Source organism: Heptranchias perlo, chromosome 2 (genome assembly GCF_035084215.1).
Source record: "Heptranchias perlo isolate sHepPer1 chromosome 2, sHepPer1.hap1, whole genome shotgun sequence".
In the NCBI taxonomy this organism is placed as follows: Eukaryota; Metazoa; Chordata; class Chondrichthyes; order Hexanchiformes; family Hexanchidae; genus Heptranchias; species Heptranchias perlo.
This window is the reverse complement of record NC_090326.1, coordinates 96,928,626-96,949,291: the sequence shown is the minus strand read 5'-3', so window position 1 is coordinate 96,949,291 and position 20,666 is coordinate 96,928,626. Positions and strand designations below refer to the sequence as shown.

The window sequence follows — 20,666 nt, the reverse complement described above, 5'->3', positions numbered from 1 at the left end:
AGACATGTACCAAACTAAATGCAACAAATGTAAACAAAAAAGCCAAAAATGATATAGGCACACACACTCCCAAATCAGTTAAATACAGCTTTAAGAAACTGGCTCTCAAAGTCCAAGAAGTGAGTTTGTAAATATGCTGGTTTAAAAGAAGCCTTCAATGATGACTGTGCATTTTTGAAGCAGAGCACTTAACATACAGGGGAGGAATGTCCTACCCTAATTAACACCCATAATGAGGCCTTGAAACGCCAGCAACATGAGCAACTTGTGAACCCAATGCATCTCACCCAGAAAAGGACAAGCATTGCTATCCTGCTGTATGCTCGGCACAAAGATTTTGATTTGTGGCGCAGATTTGCACCCGACCGCCTGCCTAATGACATCAAGAAGCCTGATTAATTTTAATGTTCGGTCCTCATTTACATTGACTAGGCGAGCTGACAACACTAATTGTGTTGCTTATTGGTAGCTTGCCATTTGAGAGGGCAAGATCCAGCGGGCCTCCCAACATTTAAAGGCAGCTTGCTGCTCTTGTTATGTTCACTAGTCCAGCATCGGGATTTTCACCTCACTGTAGGACTAAAACACTGTCATTTCCTAAGTTGCAGAACCAGCTGACAATTTCTGTGGTTTGCTTAGGTTCCAATGTGACTCAGGAGCAGAGGGAGTCAGGGACAGTAAATTTCCTTTTTCTTACATTAATCTTCATTAACTATACATACAATCAATTGATATTTCTTATCTAGATTCTCTCTTTCATCATACAGTGCATACTGACCTGTTATTTCAACCTCCAGTGCCTGGTTTGTCCACTCGAACAGGCCTCAAAATCTTCTTATCCGTTGCCAGGGTTAACATGTTGGCTTTCCACATCTGTAAACTATGCGCTTTCTTCTGCTTTTACCTTCTTTTTGTACTCAGGTTTCTTACATCTCAGAAAGTGTAATTCTCAGGTCAGGTCATAAAGTCATAGAATCATAGAAAATTTACGGCACAGAAGGGGGCCATTCGGCCCATCATGTCCGTGCCAGTCATTCTGTACCTTTATACTTTAGTTTGCATTTGTTAACAGGAGTAAATAGTACTTTGAACAACTAATTAATCAATAGTCAACATCCAACAATCTTCCCTTACATCTTTGATACTTTTCATCAAAGTGTCATAACTATTTACATTAGGCCTCCAATTCAGTCCTTAATCTCATACTCATTTCCATTTGATGGTGCAATTCTCTCCTAGACAGTTTGAGAGTGCAGTTGTGCTTCAGCTCCAAATCTCCAGCTTGGCTCTCTTTTCAGCTTCTTCATTAATTTCCTTTCTAATAATTTCTATTTCGACCTTATGTTCTTTGCATAGGGCACAGGTCTTTTTGCACTTTGGCAAGCTGTTTGTGCACTTACTGCTTCTCATTTTCTGCTTCTTCCAGTTTGTATTGCAATTCTGTTTGCTGCTCTCACATGTCACCTAGCAATTTATGTAGTTCTGTGTCAGATTTTGTTTTCTCTTCAGAGCTTTTCTCAAAGATCTTAAGAAGAGAGAATTCCTCTCCCACCTGCTCCTGGAGATCCTTAATCTGGTTTGTTTCGTAGCATACAGTCAGGGAGCTGTTCTCCAATATTAACTCCTTCTCAATTTCTTCCTATCTTAAGATGAAACTATTTCGAGTTTCACTATTATTTGTATCTCGGTCATTTTTTTTCCTACATTTTCTTTTGTAGCTTTCCAATTGTCTTTTCCATCTAATTTATCTGTTGGTCTATTCCCTTAATGGCTCCATGACATTTTCTACCTGACCTGTTTCCTCTTTTTGCTGTTCTGCCAGCAATGAATACTAATGCCTCTGTTGCTCAAGCTCTGACTGAAGCATTTCTCTTTCTCTCGTATGGATTAGCTTTCCTATTCAACTTTATCTAGGTGCCTTCGAAGATCTGTATATGACTTTTTGATATCTTGTCCAGAAACACTTGTTTCTACCTGCCTTTCTTTGCATTGTTGTATCTCTTGCTGATACCTCCTTCTGTAGAACCATAACCTGTTCTTCATAGCTCGCTCTCAACAGCTTCAAAGGTCTCCTTCTCAAGTTTCATTTCTTCTCTCACTTTTCGACCCACTTTTGTTTTTCTTCCTTTTCTGATCCTATTGTAATTTCTAATGTTTTCAGTTTTTCTTCTAAGACCACAATGATTGTTTCTTGTTCCTTTGCTTCTTGTTTTAAGTCTCGTATTCGTTCATCCACACATTTTTCTTTTTCTTCCAATTGGGTTGTTAATTATTTCATTATTTTTGCAATTTTCTGGTCTGCTTTTTTGTTGAGTTTTGTTTAGTGGTGCTCTCTGTTTTCACTCTGGTTTCTATATCCTTTGGTTCTTCCTCCTTGATGTTCACAAGGTCCATTTTCATTTGCTTCCAGGCATAGAATCATAGAATCATAGAAGTTTACAACATGGAAACAGGCCCTTCGGCCCAACATGTCCATGTCGCCCAGTTTATACCACTAAGCTAGTCCCAATTGCCTGCACTTGGCCCATATCCCTCTATACCCATCTTACCCATGTAACTGTCCAAATGCTTTTTAAAAGACAAAATTGTACCCGCCTCTACTACTGCCTCTGGCAGCTCGTTCCAGACACTCACCACCCTTTGAGTGAAAAAATTGCCCCTCTGGACCCTTTTGTATCTCCCCCCTCTCACCTTAAATCTATGTCCCCTCGTTATAGACTCCCCTACCTTTGGGAAAAGATTTTGACTATCTACCTGATCTATGCCCCTCATTATTTTATAGACTTCTATAAGATCACCCCTTAACCTCCTACTCTCCAGGGAAAAAAGTCCCAGTCTGTCTAACCTCTCCCTATAAGTCAAACCATCAAGTCCCGGTAGCATCCTAGTAAATCTTTTCTGCACTCTTTCTAGTTTAATAATATCCTTTCTATAGTAGGTGACCAGAACTGTACACAGTATTCCAAGTGTGGCCTTACTAATGTCTTGTACAACTTCAACAAGACATCCCAACTCCTGTATTCAATGTTCTGACCAATGAAACCAAGCATGCCGAATGCCTTCTTCACCACCCTATCCACCTGTGACTCCACTTTCAAGGAGCTATGAACCTGTAATCCTAGATCTCTTTGTTCTATAACTCTCCCCAACGCCCTACCATTCTGTTTCTGTGAAAGTTCAGCCCAGAGTGATTCCATCTCTTACTCAAATGATCCTTGATTCTGTTGTCCTGATCACAAGCTCCAGGCTGAGCCTGTTCAAGCTGCAGCCCCATCTGCTGCAATTTGATTTCCTTTTGATGCAATTGTTGAGTTTTTGTAAAACTTTACTTTCCTCAGACTTCATAGTAATGTCTTGGTTTTGTTCTGCTTACCTGGCTTAAGTTGTTTCCAGCCAGGCATTCAGGTTATTTACTGCTTTTGCTTTCTCATTCTGCACATATTCAATTTAAATTCTAACACTTTCTAAATTAATAGTCAGTTTTTCTACCTTTGCTGTCAACATTGATGATTGTCCATCCTTCCCTTTATTCTGTTTAACAAACGTCTCAAGCTTTGCCTCAGGGTCTTTCATTTTATTGTTATGCCGTGTGAATTTTGATTCTGTCTTTTTCTTTCATTCTGTTAACTCATTTTTAAACAGGTCGGCCTTTTCAAGGGCTTATACTTTTTCTTGAGAAACAGTTTCAATACTCTCAGATAGCTATTTGGTCCAGCAGTTTTTGCTGTTCCACTTGGTATTGTTGGTTGAGCAATGATATCACTTCTTCTGTATCTGTAAAATGAACATTATGCTCAAGCTGGGATTTCAGGCCACTTACTTCTTCCTCCAAGCTGAAGATTAGTAATTTTTGTTCCTTCATCTGTTCTGTCATGGATTCGAGTAGATCTGCACTTTCTGCCAGTGCTTTTCAATACTGCTCAATGCCTGCCTCCCTGGAATGTAGAAGGTTAAGGGATGATTTGATTGAGGCTTTTAGAAATTTGAAAGGAATTGATAGGGTAGATAGAGAGAAATGTTTTCTGCTGGTGGGGGAATTTAGGACAAGGGGACATAACCTTAAAATAAGAGCCAGGCCATTCAGGAGAGAAGTTAGGAAACACTTCTTCATGCAAAGTGTGAAACTCTATCCCACAAAAAGCAATCAATGCTAGCTCAATTAATAATTTTAAATCTGAGATTGATGGATTTTTGCTTCCCAAGATTATTAAGAGATATGGAGCCAAGGCGGGTAAATGGAGTTAGGATCAAAATCAGTCATGATCTCATTGAATGGCGGAACAGACTCAAGGGGCTGAATGGCCTACTCCTGTTCCTATGTCGCTGTGTTCCTATGTTCTCATCTAATACTCGATTGTGAAGTCTGCTGAAACTTGCTTTCTCAGTCTCCAAGCTTCTCAGTAAGTTCTGTAACTCTGTTAATCGTACTTCATACTGTTGATGTTGGTTGTTTAGTTTTAAATTAATCTTTTCTGCAGCCTCTTCCTGCTTTTTCTGACGGTCCTGGCTCACAAGTTTCTGCAGCTTCTTTTTGAATCATTTCAAGTTCATTTTTCAGACTCTTCTTCTACTTACAGTTCTCCTTCAGAAGATGACAGAGGTTCTTTAGCTCATCTATAAATGTTTTCTCAAGTCCACCCAAAGACTGTTCATGCTCTTTTCTAGCAGCTTCAATTTTTTTCTTCGTAGTGTATTTTTTGGTCTAGTTTCTTCTCATAGTCTTTTTCAATTGCAGATAACTTCTTTTCCAACTCTTGACGTGCTTTGAGCATTTCTGCCATCTCAGCACCTCCAACTCAGTTTGTTTCACACTGAGTTTTCTCTAGTTTTTTTTTGTTAATTTCTTCAATGTTTCATGTACCTGCTCTTTTATCTCTGAGATCACCATACCCTTCTCTTGTAGTTAAGAAATACTTGGTAGTCCCTGGGCACCACTTGTATCTTACTGGCTCTTGAAAGCACACCTCTGTTTGAGCCTGCCTTACTGGCTCTTGCGCTGATGCATCATTATGGCCACCACCAGAGAAGATGAGGACAACAAAGATGGTTTCCAGTGCTTGCTCCACTGGGAGCCGGAACACACTGTTAACTAGCTAGTTATATTTACGCGAGTTCAATCAATGATGGTTAGACAATACGCTCACAAACAAAGTTTCACTTATACACTGCTCCTCAGAAAAGTGCAGATATGTTATCCTGTGCCTATACACTCTGTTGGGAAAGTAATGATTCCTGAAAGCACAACTCTGTTGGCTCATGCCTCCTGCTGCTGGTGTTCCTCTTCCTCTACCCAGATTGGAACTGTGGAAAGGATTCCCATATAGGAAAAATTGCATTGCCGGATGCCCCTTAAGATTTCAACAGGTTGCACAGTATTTTAAATGGGAGTAGGTGAGTATCCCTATAAATGGTGCAATAATGGCCATTTGCCCCTCTGTACTGTCCACAATTTGGGGAGATAGCAATGGCTGCACAGATTGACATGAATATGGTGTTGAGGAGTCCTGACAATGTCAGTTGACCCCTGTTTGAATATTTTAATTAGACCCTCTCCTGTTCAGGGCAGGAATGCTGGCTGCCTAAATTGTGTGCTGCTAAGAACGGGAATGGGTGGACTTCCAGTGGTAAGTCGCGTTCTTTGTCTCACTAGAATCCCATTTATAGGCATGAATGGGCGGTAATGAGATGAAAATCGGCCCAAAACCTCCTCTGTAGATTTCACTGTCCCTCCGCCACCCCCCCACCCCTCCCCGTGACAGGCGTGCAGAGGCCTCCTCACTGGCACAAACCATTAGAAAAATTACCCTACGATCCTTTGAGTCACTGCTGCAACCACAATATCAACATCATTGAAAATAAATTGATACCACAAGTTGTTTGAAAAGACTTTATGAGGGAATACAAATGGAACAAAATTGCAAAGAAATAATAATACATTTATAGTCACTTGGGACATATCAGAGATAGTTAAACATAAAAATAGGAGAAACACAATTAACAAGACAGCCTATTTTAAATTAATCAAATGGAACAAAATAATTATGACCAGTAGTTGCAAAGTCTAAGCCTGACATATGAGCATTTCACAGCACAATTTGGAGTCAGAGCTAATCAGTCTTCACATTCAACTCACGGCCTTTAAATTTATTTATAATGGAGGACTGAAGCCTAGAAATTACTGTGTGGGATATTCATAACATACTTGGGTAGATTTTAATCTTCACTGCCTGGGTGGTAATCTAGCTGGGTGGATTGCACAGCCTTTATAAGAACACGCCTGATTTTTAATTAATTTCATTAATTTCAATGGACTGAAAATCAGGCAGGTTCTATAAAGGGCATGTGATCTGCTCTGCCAGATTAGCACCTCGGCAGTGAAGATGAAAATCTACCCCAGTATTTTGTTGTTTCAATGCAGATGTTAACCTGATTACTATGACTATCTTCTCAGGGACATGTAAGAGGCAGGCACCAGCATGATCAAGGTCAGAAATGGGGATATTCGCTGATAATTACACGGTGTTCAGTTCCATTCGCAACCCCTCAGATAATGAAGCAGTCCGTACCCGCATGCAGCAAGACCTGGGCAACATCCAGGCTTGAGCTGACAAGTGGCAAGTAACATTCGTGCCAGACGAGTGCCAGGCAATAACCATCTCCAACTAGAGAAAGTCTAACTACCTCCCCTTGACATTCAACGGCATTACCATCACCGAATCCCCCACCATCAACATCCTGGGGGTCACCATTGACCAGAAACTTAACTGGACTAGCCACATAAATACTGTGGCTACAAGAGCAGGTAAGAGGCTGGGTATTCTGTGGCGAATGACTCACCTCCTGACTTCCCAAAGCCTTTCCACCATGTACAAGGCACAAGTCAGGAGTGTGATGGAAATCCTCCACTTGCCTGGATGAGTGCAGCTCCAACAACACTCAAGAAGCTCGACACCATCCAAGACAAAGCAGCTCACTTGATTGGCACCCCATCCACCACCCTAAACATTCACTCCCTTCACTACCGGCGTACCATGGCTGCAGTGTGTACCATCTACAGGATGCACTGCAGCAACTCGCCAAGACTTCTTCGACAGCACCTCCCAAACCCGCGACCTCTACCATCTAGAAGGACAAGGGCAGCAGGCACATGGGAACAATGCCACCTGCACGTTCCTCCCCAAGTCACACACCATCTCGACTTGGAAATATATCGCCGTTCCTTCATCATCGCTGGGTCAAAATCCTGGAACTCCCTTCCTAACAGCAATGTGGGAGAACCTTCACCACAGGGACTACAGCGGTTCAAGAAGGCGGCTCACCGCCACCTTCTCAAGGGCAATTAGTGATGGGCAATAAATGCTGGCTTTGCCAGCAGCGCCCACATCCCATGAACGAATAAAAAAAGGCACCCGAAGCACTGCTTGAGCATGGAAAGGTGTGATTGATTAGCATGCTGATCTGGCATGAGCCTCTTTGTACTTCAACTCTTGCTGATCCTATCAAAAGAATTAAATTGCTTTTGGCTGACCACAAAATTTGCACCCTGGCCCAGCTCAGATCTTCCAATCTCAGTAGGGTTTGGTTGTAAGAAGTAAGACTCACTATCAATGGGTATCCCGACATCTGTGGCTCCACCAAGCAGAGATCCAACAGAATGAGGCGGGAGGCACTACGGTATCAGTTCCACCTCATTAGCATTTAATTATTATGCTTTTGCCTTCCTCAACCCCTCAATGAAGCCCCTGAAAGTCCCCAGTTCACACAAAGTGGATGGCGATCCTTTTTCCCTTTTTGTCATCATCAAGATGAGTGATATTGGCGCTGGGGAATGGAACTCTTTCTATTGGGTATCTAGTTCCACCATCTAGGGGCTAAAAATTTGTGCGCCTTTGATCAGGGCGTAAATGTTGGGAATGAACCCCCAGGATTCCACTGGACTTTTGGGATCAATGGAAGGTTCCCTGATATAAATAACCTGGGCGGTGCCCATGTCACTAGGGGCACAACTCGGGCAACCACCAGTTGGGAAAAGTTGCAAAATGCACTTCCCAGAAACATGCCCTGCGTGACCCATTGGTCCTCTTATAAACTTACCAATTATCAAAATCTTTGGATGTTCAGGCCAAGGGATGGCAGGACTGACGTATGAGGAGAGATTGGGTCGACTAGGCCTATATTCACTAAAGTTTAGAAGAATGAGAAGTGATCTCATTGAAACATATAAAATTCTAACAGGACTAGACAGACTAGATGCAGGGAGGATGTTCCCGATGGCTGGGGAGTCCAGAACTAGGGGTCACAGTCTCAGGATACAGGGTACGCCATTTAGAACCGAGATGAGGAGAAATTTCTTCACTCAGAGGGTGGTGAACCTGTGGAATTCTCTACCACAGAAGGCAGTGGAGGTCAAGTCATTAGATGTATTCAAGAAGGAGATAGATATATTTCTTAATGCTAAAGGGGTCAAGGGATATGGGGATAAAGCGGGAACAGGGTACTGAGTTAGACGATCAGCCATGATCATTTTGAATGGCAGAGCAGGTCCGAAGGGCTGAATGGCCTACTCTTGCTCCTATTTTCTATGTTTCTATGTTTCAATGTAAGTCCCAAGCTTGCATTCCTAGGTGGGTCCCACTTGCGACCCTGCAGTGGCTGGTATGCTTCCACTCACCTGCTGTATTGTCCATTGCTGTTCTTCCAGAGCATGGACAAGGAATTTCCCAGCCTGTTGCACCCCACTTGACATGGGTGATCTTGTTAAGGGGCAGACGGAGGTTCTGCATCTGTAAGGTGAACACTGTGCTCAAGCTGGGATTTCAGGCCACTTACTTGTTCCTCCAAGCTGAAGATTAGTGATTCTTGTTTCTTCAGTAAGGATTTACCTAAATAAAACCCGGGAAACTGGTGAAGAAAACCAGGACCAGGCAAATCTGGATCTCAGCCTAATTCCCAGACCTTTCCACCATACTTCTGCTGGATTTACCTCAGGAATGCTCTAGAAGGGCCATGGATTTTTGGCCCCCCATTCTACAAGTGAATTACTTTGATTCTGGCGTAACTGCTGGCATTAACCCACTAGCCTAGGGGGAGGGGAATGGTGGTGTTAGGGCCGAGCAGACCCTATGATAAATTTAAGGATTTCAGATTTTCATGAGGCAAAATATCAACATTTATCCAGTTTCTTATGTGTATTTTATAAGCTGTAACTTAATATTGCCGCTAAAAGTGCATTAGTAATTTTTACACTGTACTGCACAAAAACACTTGATTATGATAAAAAGACATGAACATCAATTTTACTTGAAGATTTTTTTTGCCCCATTTTACTTGAGAAAAGAATTCCAGAAAAATGAAGCAGATATAGCAAGAATTCTGTAGACATCTCGTGAAGTGTAACTAGAGGATATATATTTCACACTGGTTTGCTTTAATAATCAAGTACCAAATAAAACTATATACAATACAGTAATTAGCCTTAATCAATTATACAAAAAAGGTTCTTTTCAATCACTAGAATTTCCAATATAAAACTAAATTACCTCACCAAAATCAATATTTTGAGCAATTTTAACATGTAGCCATTGGCCCTCTCGGGATGTTTTACAGCTTTCATTATCTTTTGTTGAAGTACCTTAATGTTTTCAAAATTAACTGTAGCCCTGTCTGAAATCAACATTTCCCTAAAGGTGGCACCAAAATAAATAGCTTGAATCATTAAAATGAGTTATATTGTGTTCATTTATTTGGGTTTGTAAAGTTATTTTTTTCAAAACATTCAATCTAAACATGGGATGATGACTTGTAGTCCTTAAATAAATGAATGAAACTCTACAATGTTCACATAAATCTCAAGCCATTTGGTAGATTTGATTGCTTGCTTTGCCTATGAGGATTGCATCGATCTACGGACCTGTTATGTGCTATCGCCTCAATGATTTATGTAACTTGATTTTAAAGAGACAGCGACCATTTACTTCTGTGTCGATATACTACTTGGAGCTTATTGAAACAGATTCCCCTTTTCCTATAGCTTGTACAGATTTGCGTATTTGTGCCCATTTTCAACACACATTGTTTTGTGCGTCAAATCGCCAGCTACAACCAGTGGAGTTTTGCAAGTAGCTGATTTTGCGAGAGTTTAATTTTTAAACTAATGTAGATTTGAAGGCCACGTGAGCTAAATATCGTGTTTAAGTATCTTAAGCGATAGAAATATATGTAAAACGGGCATGCCCCCTATGAATTTCTAGGCTTATATTTCCAAATAATGAGTATCAGCGTGGATATCAAAGGTGGTGAGTGCCTGAGACCAGTGAAGAGAGGTACTTTCACTGGGTATCAGAGAATTCAAACATATATTGAGAATCAGGAATTGTATTTCGCTCACATTGTAACTGGTAATGTACAACAAGTCTTTTTTCCTGATAATGAATGGAACTAACATTCCAAATTAATTTGTTTAATTTCAGACCAACCGAAATTAAGAAGGCTTTATGATTCCCTTTACAACCAAAAAGTTGGTAAAGAGGATAGATTGTCTCTGGCTTTTACAGATAATTGATAATGACAAGCAATATTGTAACACATTTGTGTGTCTGAGTCACTTACCCAAACAATAACAATTCAAATGGATTTGTACTCAGCTAAAAAAAACAGCCAAGGTGGATTGTACTTGGGATTTGAAGGTCTTTATTAGTAGACAATACACATTTTAGAACGTTAACTGTTTGCACAGAACCTCTAACTTAACATTCACAAACATTATGGGAGCAGTCAGAATAAATAGGCTTTGGATCATTCTTACATTTTCTTCACATTTACTTGAGATTCTAATTACAGAAGATCAAAAAATAAATCCAAAATTTGCAAATCTTCCACGGTCCAGGGCACGATCCAGGCCTGGACCCCCGAGTGGGCCCCTAAAGCATCTGGTATGTCTCCTTTCACTGGGCATATTGCCACTGCTGTTGTGCCTGGCTGGGGGCAAGGAAACTCTTGGCCTCGGAGTCCTCTCCTGTCAGCCATTCCCTCTGAAGTGGTTCTGCCGCAAACAAGGCCCTGTGGAAACTGGCAGAGACAGCTGGGATTCGGCGGAGTGCGCTGGAAGGGCTGCAAATATTCAGCCCTAACATTTTTATTGGTGTACAGCATCAGAAGTAATTACACAAAAAGTACACAATACAGAACTCTTGAGACACTATGTTCAAAAGCAGAACATGGCCAGCTATATAGGGACAGAAATCTGATGACATCATGGTGGTTAAATTGGATAACCCCCGAAAACGGGCACGTAACGTTCGTGCTGCCTGCTGTTTAAAATGATTGCTGCGTGCAGCCAGCATTACCTGCATTGTTGATTGGCTGTATGAATCAGCAGGGGCCCCCGACATCGCAAGTGGCTCGTGCTTCTTAAAGGCACCCTGCACCTTTTAAAGGGGAGGTGCATTGTGGCTGTAAGAAGTGGTGGGAGTCATTTGAAAAGCGATACAGTGCTCTAATACTTTGAAGAATGGCTGCACCTGCGGGAGAGTGTGCATCATGGTTGAGTATTGATGCAGTAGACAACCTTGGTGCAAGAGGTGGAGAGAAGGAGGGGCATCCTGTATCGGCAGGGGAGCAAGAGGCCTTACAGATATGCTCAAGAGGCAGTGGGAGGAAGTATCATAGAAAGTTAGTTTCGGCATAGAAGGAGAACATTCAGCCCATTATGTCCGTGCCGGCCGAAAAAGAGCTATCCAGCTTAATTCCACTTTCCAGCACTTGGTCCATAGCCCTGTAGGTTACGGCACTTCAAGTGCACATCCAAGTACTTTTTAAATGAGTTGAGGGTTTCTACCTCTCCCACCCTTTCAGGCAGTGAGTTCCAGACCCCCACCATCCTCTGGGTGAAAAAAATTCTCCTCAGCTCCCATCTAATCCTTTTACCAATTACTTTAAATCTATGCCCCCCAGTCACTGACCCCTCTGCTAAGGGAAATAGGTCCTCCCTATCCACTCTATCTAGCCCCATCATAATTTTATATACCTCAATTAAATCTCCTCTCAGCCTCCTTTGTTCCAAAGAAAACAACCCTAGCCTATCCAATCTTTTCTCCATAGCCAAAATTCTCCAGCCCTGGCAACATCCTCGTAAATCTCCTCTGTACCCTATCTAGTGCAATTACATCCTTCCTGTAATGTGGTGACCAGAACTGTACACAGTACTCAAGCTGTGGCCTAACCAATGTTTTATACAGTTCTAGCATAACCTCCCTGCTCTTCTATTCTATGCCTCGGCTAATAAAGGAAAGTATCCCGTATGCCTTCTTAACCATCTTATCTACCTGTCCTGCTACCTTCAGGGATCTGTGGACATGCACTCCAAGGTCCCTCTCTTCCTCTACATCTCTCAGTATCCTTCCATTTATTGTGTATTCCTTTGCTTTGCTTTCTCTCCCCAAATTCATTACCTCAGACTTCTCTGAATTGAATTCCATGCGGACGAAGTCAATGCCAGGAGCATAGCACCAAGAACATGGATGCAGTGCAGGAAGAAGTTCAATGATTTGATACGAGTGGTCAAGGTGAGTGAATTCAACTGTCAAGTAGGACATCCTACCAACTGCACCACCAGCATCATCCGCTGCTCAATGCAATACACCCCCCCAGCACCCATCTACCAACAATTTTGTTCAATCAGTACTCAACCATTCAAATCATATGCTTTATCTCCCCCTCACACATTACCATTGTTGCAAGCCGCACACCTGCAACTCACAGGTCACACATTCTGATAGTTATTCAACTATGACAGCCACATCACCCAACATCTTGCAGGATACTCACTGACACACTTCCCTCTTTTGTGCAGGAGAAGGTGGTGCATAACAGTAGGCAGCAAGAAAGAATTGGAGGAGGACAAGCGTGCCTACACGTCCTAACTCCCATAGAGGAGACAGCGACGGCCATCATTGGAAGGGCCATTGCTGAGGCCGTGGCCACTGGCGGTGCTGGAGGGATCGATGATGAGGGTCTCTGCATACCGAATCCTCCTTCTCTCTTCCCATTTCTCCCTCATCCCACAATCTTTTCCGACTCAGGTATTGCAGATGGTGTCAGCACTCACGTCCTACTTTCTCCTCTCTCCGCACCACAACTCAACCCGTGTCCCTTTATCATTTCAGATACCCAAGAACTGGAACCTTCTCAGTCAGAAGAGGCAGAGGAAGAAGACAGTGATAATGAAGAGACACCATCACTCGCAGCCACCAGCTCAGAGACTGACACTCCACGTACTTTAGAGGCTAGGATTGAGGAGGGATCTGCACATGGTGAGACACCAAGCACAAGTGCGCAGGAGGCAGGGCGGGAGGAAAGGATATCGTAGGTGCCAGCTCGCTGGAGGGCGAGATCGCACACTACTTCTGCTGCCAAGGATTCAGATGATGACTTCAAGGGGCCAGGCTATAGAAGAGGCTGATGGGCATACACCACCAAATGCTTGGTGCACTGGAAAGCCTTCCAGAAAGCCTATGCGCAATGTCAAGAAGCATGGAGGAGTCCAGCTCCAACTTGGCACAGGGCTTTGCACATAGCTTGGAGCCCATCCTTTCCCACAGTGAACAGGTGGTCACTTCCTTCAGCACACCTGTGGAACCCACCATGATGCAACTTTGGATGACCGATGCTACAGCTTCCATTGCAGCACAAATATCTGCCATCAAAAGTCTGACTGCTGCATTGGGAGCTCAGACTGCTGCTATCGTGGCCCTGGATGCCACTGTTGAAAGGGGTTTCCAGGGCATCACTGCAGTCCAGCAATCTGTTCTCCAACAGATCACCAGGATTGCTGAGGCACCGCCCCAGGAGAGTGGCAGTGGCACCATGGAAGTTGAACCTGCTGTCCTCTCTCAGGATGACAGCATTCCTGCTCCCACCCCTGCCACTCCGCCAGTGCCCTTGTTGTTGCCTATCGGCCAGCCAGGCCAGACTGCTGCAGCCCAGGCCGAGTTGGTGCAGTTTGCAGCAGGGCCCTCCTGGCCCAGAGCTGTACGAGGTCATCCTCCAAGGCCATCTGCTGTCTCCTCCATTGAAGGTTAGCAGCCTTGCTCCAGCCACTGGAGATGCACCTTGTAGGAGCACTAGGGAAGGTAAAGGCATATGAACGGCAGGCACTGAGGGAATGCACAAGGGTGAATAGTATCAGTGTGTTTGCATAATTTCATGTATTGATTCATAAATGTGGATTTGAATTTGCATTTGGTGGTTGATTTTATTTCTGTGATGAGCTGAGGGAGGAACCAATGTGTAATCATAAGGAGGACAATTTGATGGTCATGTGAGAGAGGAAAGGTAAGGAGTGTGGGACTGCTGGTGAATGGGGCGGTGTCATTGAGGTTACTGGTTTCGCTCATTAATAATCTGATCATGCAGAGCCCTGGCAGACAGGGCCTGTCTAGATTGTAGCCTCCCTGCCTCTTCCTCCACTTCCTGCTGCACTTCCTCCTCTTCCTCCTCCACTTCCTTCTTCTTTTTCTCCATTTCCTCCTCTGCCTCTTCCTCCTCCTCCTCCTTCTCTGCCTCTTCGTCCTCTTCCTCAGCCTCTTCCTCTTGCTCTAATAGGTGGTGGCAAGGACTGTTCCCTCATAATGGCCAGGTTATGCAGCATACAATGACAAATCTTGATACCCGCTCAGCTGAATACTGCAGGGCTCCCCCAAAGTGGTCCAGGCAGTGGAAGCATTGCTTGAGGATGCCTATGGTGTGCTCTATGGTGTTCCATGTGGCAGTATGACTCTCGTTGCAGGCCTGCTGTGCACATATGCATGCGTTCCAGACCAGAGTCATGAGCCATTTCATGAGGGGACAACCCTTGTCGTCCAATAGCCAGCCTTTGACTTGCCATACAGGTTGAAATACAGATGGAACAGAAGACTGCCTTAGGATGAACAAATCATGACTGCTGCCAGGATAGCGGGCATTGACCTGCATGATGCTCTGCCTGTAGTCGCACAGCAGCTGCACATTGAGGGAGTGGAATCCCTTTCTGTTCATGAATATGGCTGAGTTCAGATGTGGTGCATGTGTGGCAATATGCAGGCAGTCAATGGCACACTGCATCATGGGGAAGCCTGCAATTCGAGCAAAACCTTGTGCACGCTCCTCCTGCTTGTCTCTGGCAAGAGGGAATGAGATGAATGTGTTTCTCATTGCACAAAGAGACTCAGTGACCTCCCTTATACAGCAGTACACTGCAAGCTGGGAGATGTTGCTTATATCTCCAGCAGCAGTCTGAAAGGAGCCAGAGCCATAAAAATTAACAGCCACGGTCACCTTGACAGCCAAAGGCAAAGCTGTCCCTGCCCTGCTCCGAGGCTGCAGTTGTGGCTGCAGCAGTTGACAAATTTCAGTCACAACCTCTTTAGTGAACCAAAGACATCGGATGCACTGTTGTCACTGAAGTTGAGGTAAGAGAATTGCTCCCTGAAGACCCTCTGCAGATATGGCCTCCTGCAAAAGAACCAAAGGTGACATGAGGAAAAACTTTTTTACATATGATCTGGAATGTACTATCTGAAAGGGTGGTGAAGGCAGATTCAATCATGACTTTCAAAAGGGAATTGGATAAGTACTTGAAGGGAAAAAAATTGCTGGGCTACGGGGAAAGGGCGGGGGAGTGGGACTAGCTGGATTGCTCTTGCAGAGAGCTGGCACCGGCTCGACAGGCCGAATGGCCTCCTGTGCTGTAACCATTCTATGATTCTATGCTGAGTGCCCTGCTCCTCGTCCTCCTTCTCCCTCTTCTAGCTGCTTGTCCTGCTCTGCGTGACCTTTCTTCATTCTCCCAGTCATGTTCAATTCCCAGATGAAGCTCTCCAGGGCACCCATGTCTGGAAGCAACTTTTTCAGCACAATATTTTAAATGCCACTAAAAGTGCTGCAAGACCAGCCAGACCACTCTCGATAGAATATTGAAACTTTAGCCAAGTGTAGGAAATGTCCAAAAACATGTACAATTGCATCAGCAGCCAGAAGAAATAATGCAGCAACCAACCTGTAAGTACCTCATGATCCCTTTAAGTAGCACTGGTGGGGGGGTCCTTCATGCCGCTTAAGTCCAGTTTAGCTGTGCGAGGTTAAGACAGGGCATTGACTGGAGTGTGGCATCCCAAAATTTCACCAGTTGCTTCAAATCAGCTTTGCACACTGATTAGTGTCATAATCTCCCTACTGTACATGCTGCCGGTGGTCGTTAAGTGCACGCGTACAAACCCTTTTACCAAGAGGTCGTCCTGCGCTCTTCCTATCGGAAGTGTGCGCACGCATCTTGGACGCCATTTTCGGGACTTAGGTGTCCGTGAGGCACCTACAAAATGGGCGCTAAACAGCCCAATTTCATCCCCCATGAGCCCTTTGGGATCCTCTCAGTGGTCATGGACATCAGTTGGAATACTACTTGCAAACAAAAATTAGGTTTGCTGGCTGCATGAAAATGCTATTATGCTCCAAGAAACTCAATTCAATTCCTGATGTAAGGGAATGTAAGACATGACTGACTTTGAAAGGGTAGAGACAAATAAAAAGCTGATCCCCATTATACACGTCCAATTTCAGGGTAAGGTGGCAGGCTCAGAGCAACTGTAACATTTAATTGTGTAGCTGAACAAAGTACCTTCACTGTGAGTCTTGCAATGATTGCTTTGATCAATGATTATGACACGCATATCTAGACACGCTTTCTGAGTATGCTCTCGACTTGTGGATAAAAATTTCCAATGAAGGTAAAAAAGAAAAGACCACCAGGGATAAGAATGATACCTGCCATTGCCATTGATCTCTACAGGTCACCGACACATGCTTATCCCCAGACTGTCAGGGATTTAAATTCAATTCAGAGCCATCAATGGATCCCAAATCCCTCTTCACCTCCCCTCCCACACATACACACACACACAGACACACAAAGAACACCAGGGGCCAAATATTTGAAAAGGAGATAGTAAAACAAGAAAACATTTGCTTTTGATAGCCAGGTGGCAGCCATAGATGCCCAATGGATCTCTGGGGCCAAAACAATGGGACATGGAAAGCAGTGCTACAAATATACGATGGTTGATTTCATCCCTACTTATACGCAGATCCAAATTTGACCAAATTACTGTGTTTGTGAATAAATGGGAAAAGTCAGATGATTTTGAGTTCTGAGTTTAGTATAGTACTCTGAGTAATACTGCTCTGTGTTCAGGGAATTGCAATAAATAAATTGGGGTATTGCAGTAAATAAATCACAAATTAAGAGAACTATCAAGAAGGTACTTTCCATGTTAGAATCAAACTCCCCTCTGATGAAGAAAATTTAACTAGTGACCTTTTATATCTGCTGCCAATACGATCGTAAGAGCATGAAAAACAGATATAGTTGTATAATACCGTATATGTAAGGGCTATCTGCTGTTTTCTGGTGACTACCATCCTTATCACGATCTATGGAGGTAACTGGGACGTGTCAGAGTTAAATAAAGGTAATAATGTATATTAATAAAGTGCAGTATTGCTTATCAATCCTTCTTTACCCATGCATCATTTGAATTGAAACTTAGAGCTCTCTTTGCCAATCTCCCTTAAATGAGGATATGGATAAAGCAGTTGACACTGAGTAAGTCTGATTCACAATGCTTGACTTGGATATCTGGAATGTTACAGCGGCTGGCCTGTTGGAAGATGTCTTGTATAGGTCCTTCCACCAAAATGAATGCAGATGTTTGTCATGTAATTGGTGAGGAAACTCTGAGGCTTGCTATCACAGCTATTGGAAAGCATTACCTGGATACTGGTTCTGTGAATATAAAGGAAGCATTAACATTGACAGTTTTAGACTTGGAGGATGTTTTAAAATTCACTCCTAGGTCAGAACAGTGGAAAATTCAAAATCCAAGTACATCCCTGTTTTATTTATATGTATATAAACTATGCACTTATTATTGTGTTCAGCAAGAGTCAGAAGTACAGAAATCGCTAGGATTAAATGTTCCTGTCAAGAGCGTTATTTAGTCTTACACTTTTCAAATGCTGTGTTTCAATATTATAATCAGACATTTCCCGATTGCCTTACTTTTCTTTTTTTGCACTCCATGGCCTCTAAATTCCACAGGAGCAATATTCCAGCATAAGTGCCGAGGTGTGCCTGCTGAATGCTGCGGTATCTGGGGAGGTTCCCCATTTAATTGCCTCTAGGGGTGCATCTCAAATGCCCATCAGTCGAGGGAGGCCGGTAATCCTGGCGGATGGTGACTGCTCTAGGGGATGGTCTCCACCCTGCGAACATCCTGTTTGTGGCTCATCATAGAAGGGCCGAAAAATTGTTCAGAACTTCAAAGGATCTGTGGAGGTCGAGAACAAGTCCCAGGTGGGCTTTATTTACGCCAGCCAGCAAGTTGGCACACCTGTTGTCACTCAGCATACTAGCCCTCCACTTTTTTCCCAGGCCTGGGACATGCAAACACTTGGCCTGCTTTCTCCCAGCTGCACCCCCTCTTATGCTGGTGTCCTTGTTTGGGGGGGGGGGGGGTGCAGAGGCTCTGCCCAAACAAGACCCAGTGGAAACTGGTGTCATGCAGTCCGAGTGCACCATAAGGATTTTTGGCTTCTCTTTATTTCTGTTCTTTATTCACTTGTATGATGCAGTGCTGCTTTGTACAAACAAGCTGAACATTAGAGAGTGTATTCCTTGCCTATTGATATATGTGATGGGATTGATTAAGGGAGCACGCATGGCCAGTTGGGTGTGAGGCATGACTCCTTGGACCTGAGGGAATATTGCCACCCTGTTAACCTGCAGTGCCCTATCATGCTGCTACCAGATGTCCATGGGAAAGTGAATGAACTGGCTTCCTCTCGCAAACAAGGCACCTATGACTTGCATCTGTGCATAGCTGAGTGACTAATGTTACCGATGTCCCCGATGGCAGCCTGGAATGATCCCATAGCATATAGGTTTAGGGCTGTGGTGGCCTTTACAGGCATTGGCAGAGTGGTACCTACAATGAGGGTGAGCTACAGTTCTGCATGCAGCATATGGCTTAGCTTTGTGAGTTTCTTTTGTAAAGCAAAACCTCTCACAGGCTTTGTTTCTCAATCAAGTGCGGGTAGGAGCGCCTTTCCTGGTAGTACCAGCCTGCCTTCGCTCTGTTGTTCCTCCTCTTCTTCCTCCAAGTAACAAATGGTGTATGGGTGAAGCCTTCTTTAGAATTGGGCAGGAATGGGAGCCCCACAGCAAAAGGTACAAAGGTAGATGGTAATGCGATTGTCAGCAGCAAGAAGAAAGATCAAAATCAGTTGAGAATTAAGCTTTCTGAGAATTACTTTAAAGCAGCTGCGAAGTGTTTTAAATTGCCTTGTGCCTGTAAAGGAAACTATCTGATTTTTTTTCCAGAATAGACCTGCCTGATTTTCTGATATTTGCTGTACACAGCCACTCCAGCGCACTTAGTGGGGGCCACGCACAGCCTGCGGAGACTGGTGCACCTCATCTTTTGGCGTAGCAGCTGCGACGACAATACCTGGGCCCCATCTATGGCCAGGACCGCGGTTTCCTGGCTTAGGGAGTTCCTGGCCCTGGCCTGTTATTTTCCCCATAAGGGATGGAGGAATGTTCTGTCCATTGGAAGTCAATACAGAAACTCTCAGATACAGCGGAGGCCTAATGTAATTGGGTTTCCAGAAGGACTTTGCCAGTCTCTCTCTAGAGTTATGGTGGAAGATCTATAGAAACCTTGTGGAGTTACAGGACCGACATAAATAATTAAAGAGTACATTAAAATTAACTGGCTCTAAAAGAAGAGTTTGATTGGAGAAATGGACACTTACCTAAACTGATTTTAAAAAGGAAAGGGAGTTACTTAAATTATCTATGAATAAAGTGAAATAAAGGCCTCAACATTAACCCTCCCCCAACAATGACAGGTGGGAGCGGAATCGACAGGGGGTTAAAATGAAAAAATGGGGAATGCGTCCCCAATCCGCCAGTAAGTGCCTGTTGCCGTTTTTTACGGCGCCAGGTTTGGAGGCATCCGAGTTCACTATGGAGAGGCGGGACACTTCAATGGCATATAGTGAATATCAGGGCCAAAGTGGCCCTGATTTTAAGTTTGCATGTTGAGAACTATTGGCCCAAATCTCCCAGGCATATCCAGACACTATTTGCATTCACTGAAGCATTAGACCCAGAGGTGGCGGCATAGTGATATATAGTCAAGAGGGTGTGGCCCTGGGAGTCCTCAACATTGACTCTGGACCCCATGAAACCTCATGGCATCAGGTCAAACATGGGCAAGGAAACCTCCTGCTGATTACCACCTACCGCCCTCCCTCAGCTGATGAATCAGTCCTCTTCCATGTTGAACACCACTTGGAGGAAGCACTGAGGGTAGCAAGGGCACAAAACATACTCTGGGTGGGGGACTTCAATGTCCATCATCAAGAGTGGCTCGGGAGCACCACTACTGACGGAGCTGGCCGAGTCCTGAAGGACATAACTGCCAGACTTGGCCTGCGGCAGGTGGTGAGCGAACCAACACGAGGGAAAAACTTACTTGACCTCGTCCTCACCAATCTACCTGTCGCAAATGCATCTGTCCATGACAGTATCGGTAGGAGTGACCACTGCACAGTCCTCGTGGAGATGAAAT

General features: G+C 43.9%; 1 pseudogene; it reads right to left on the bottom strand.

Moving 5' to 3' along the window:
• Positions 1-1,174: 1,174 nt before the first annotated feature.
• Positions 1,175-20,666, bottom strand: part of LOC137332309 (golgin subfamily A member 4-like) — a 54,887-nt pseudogene continuing 35,395 nt past the window's right edge.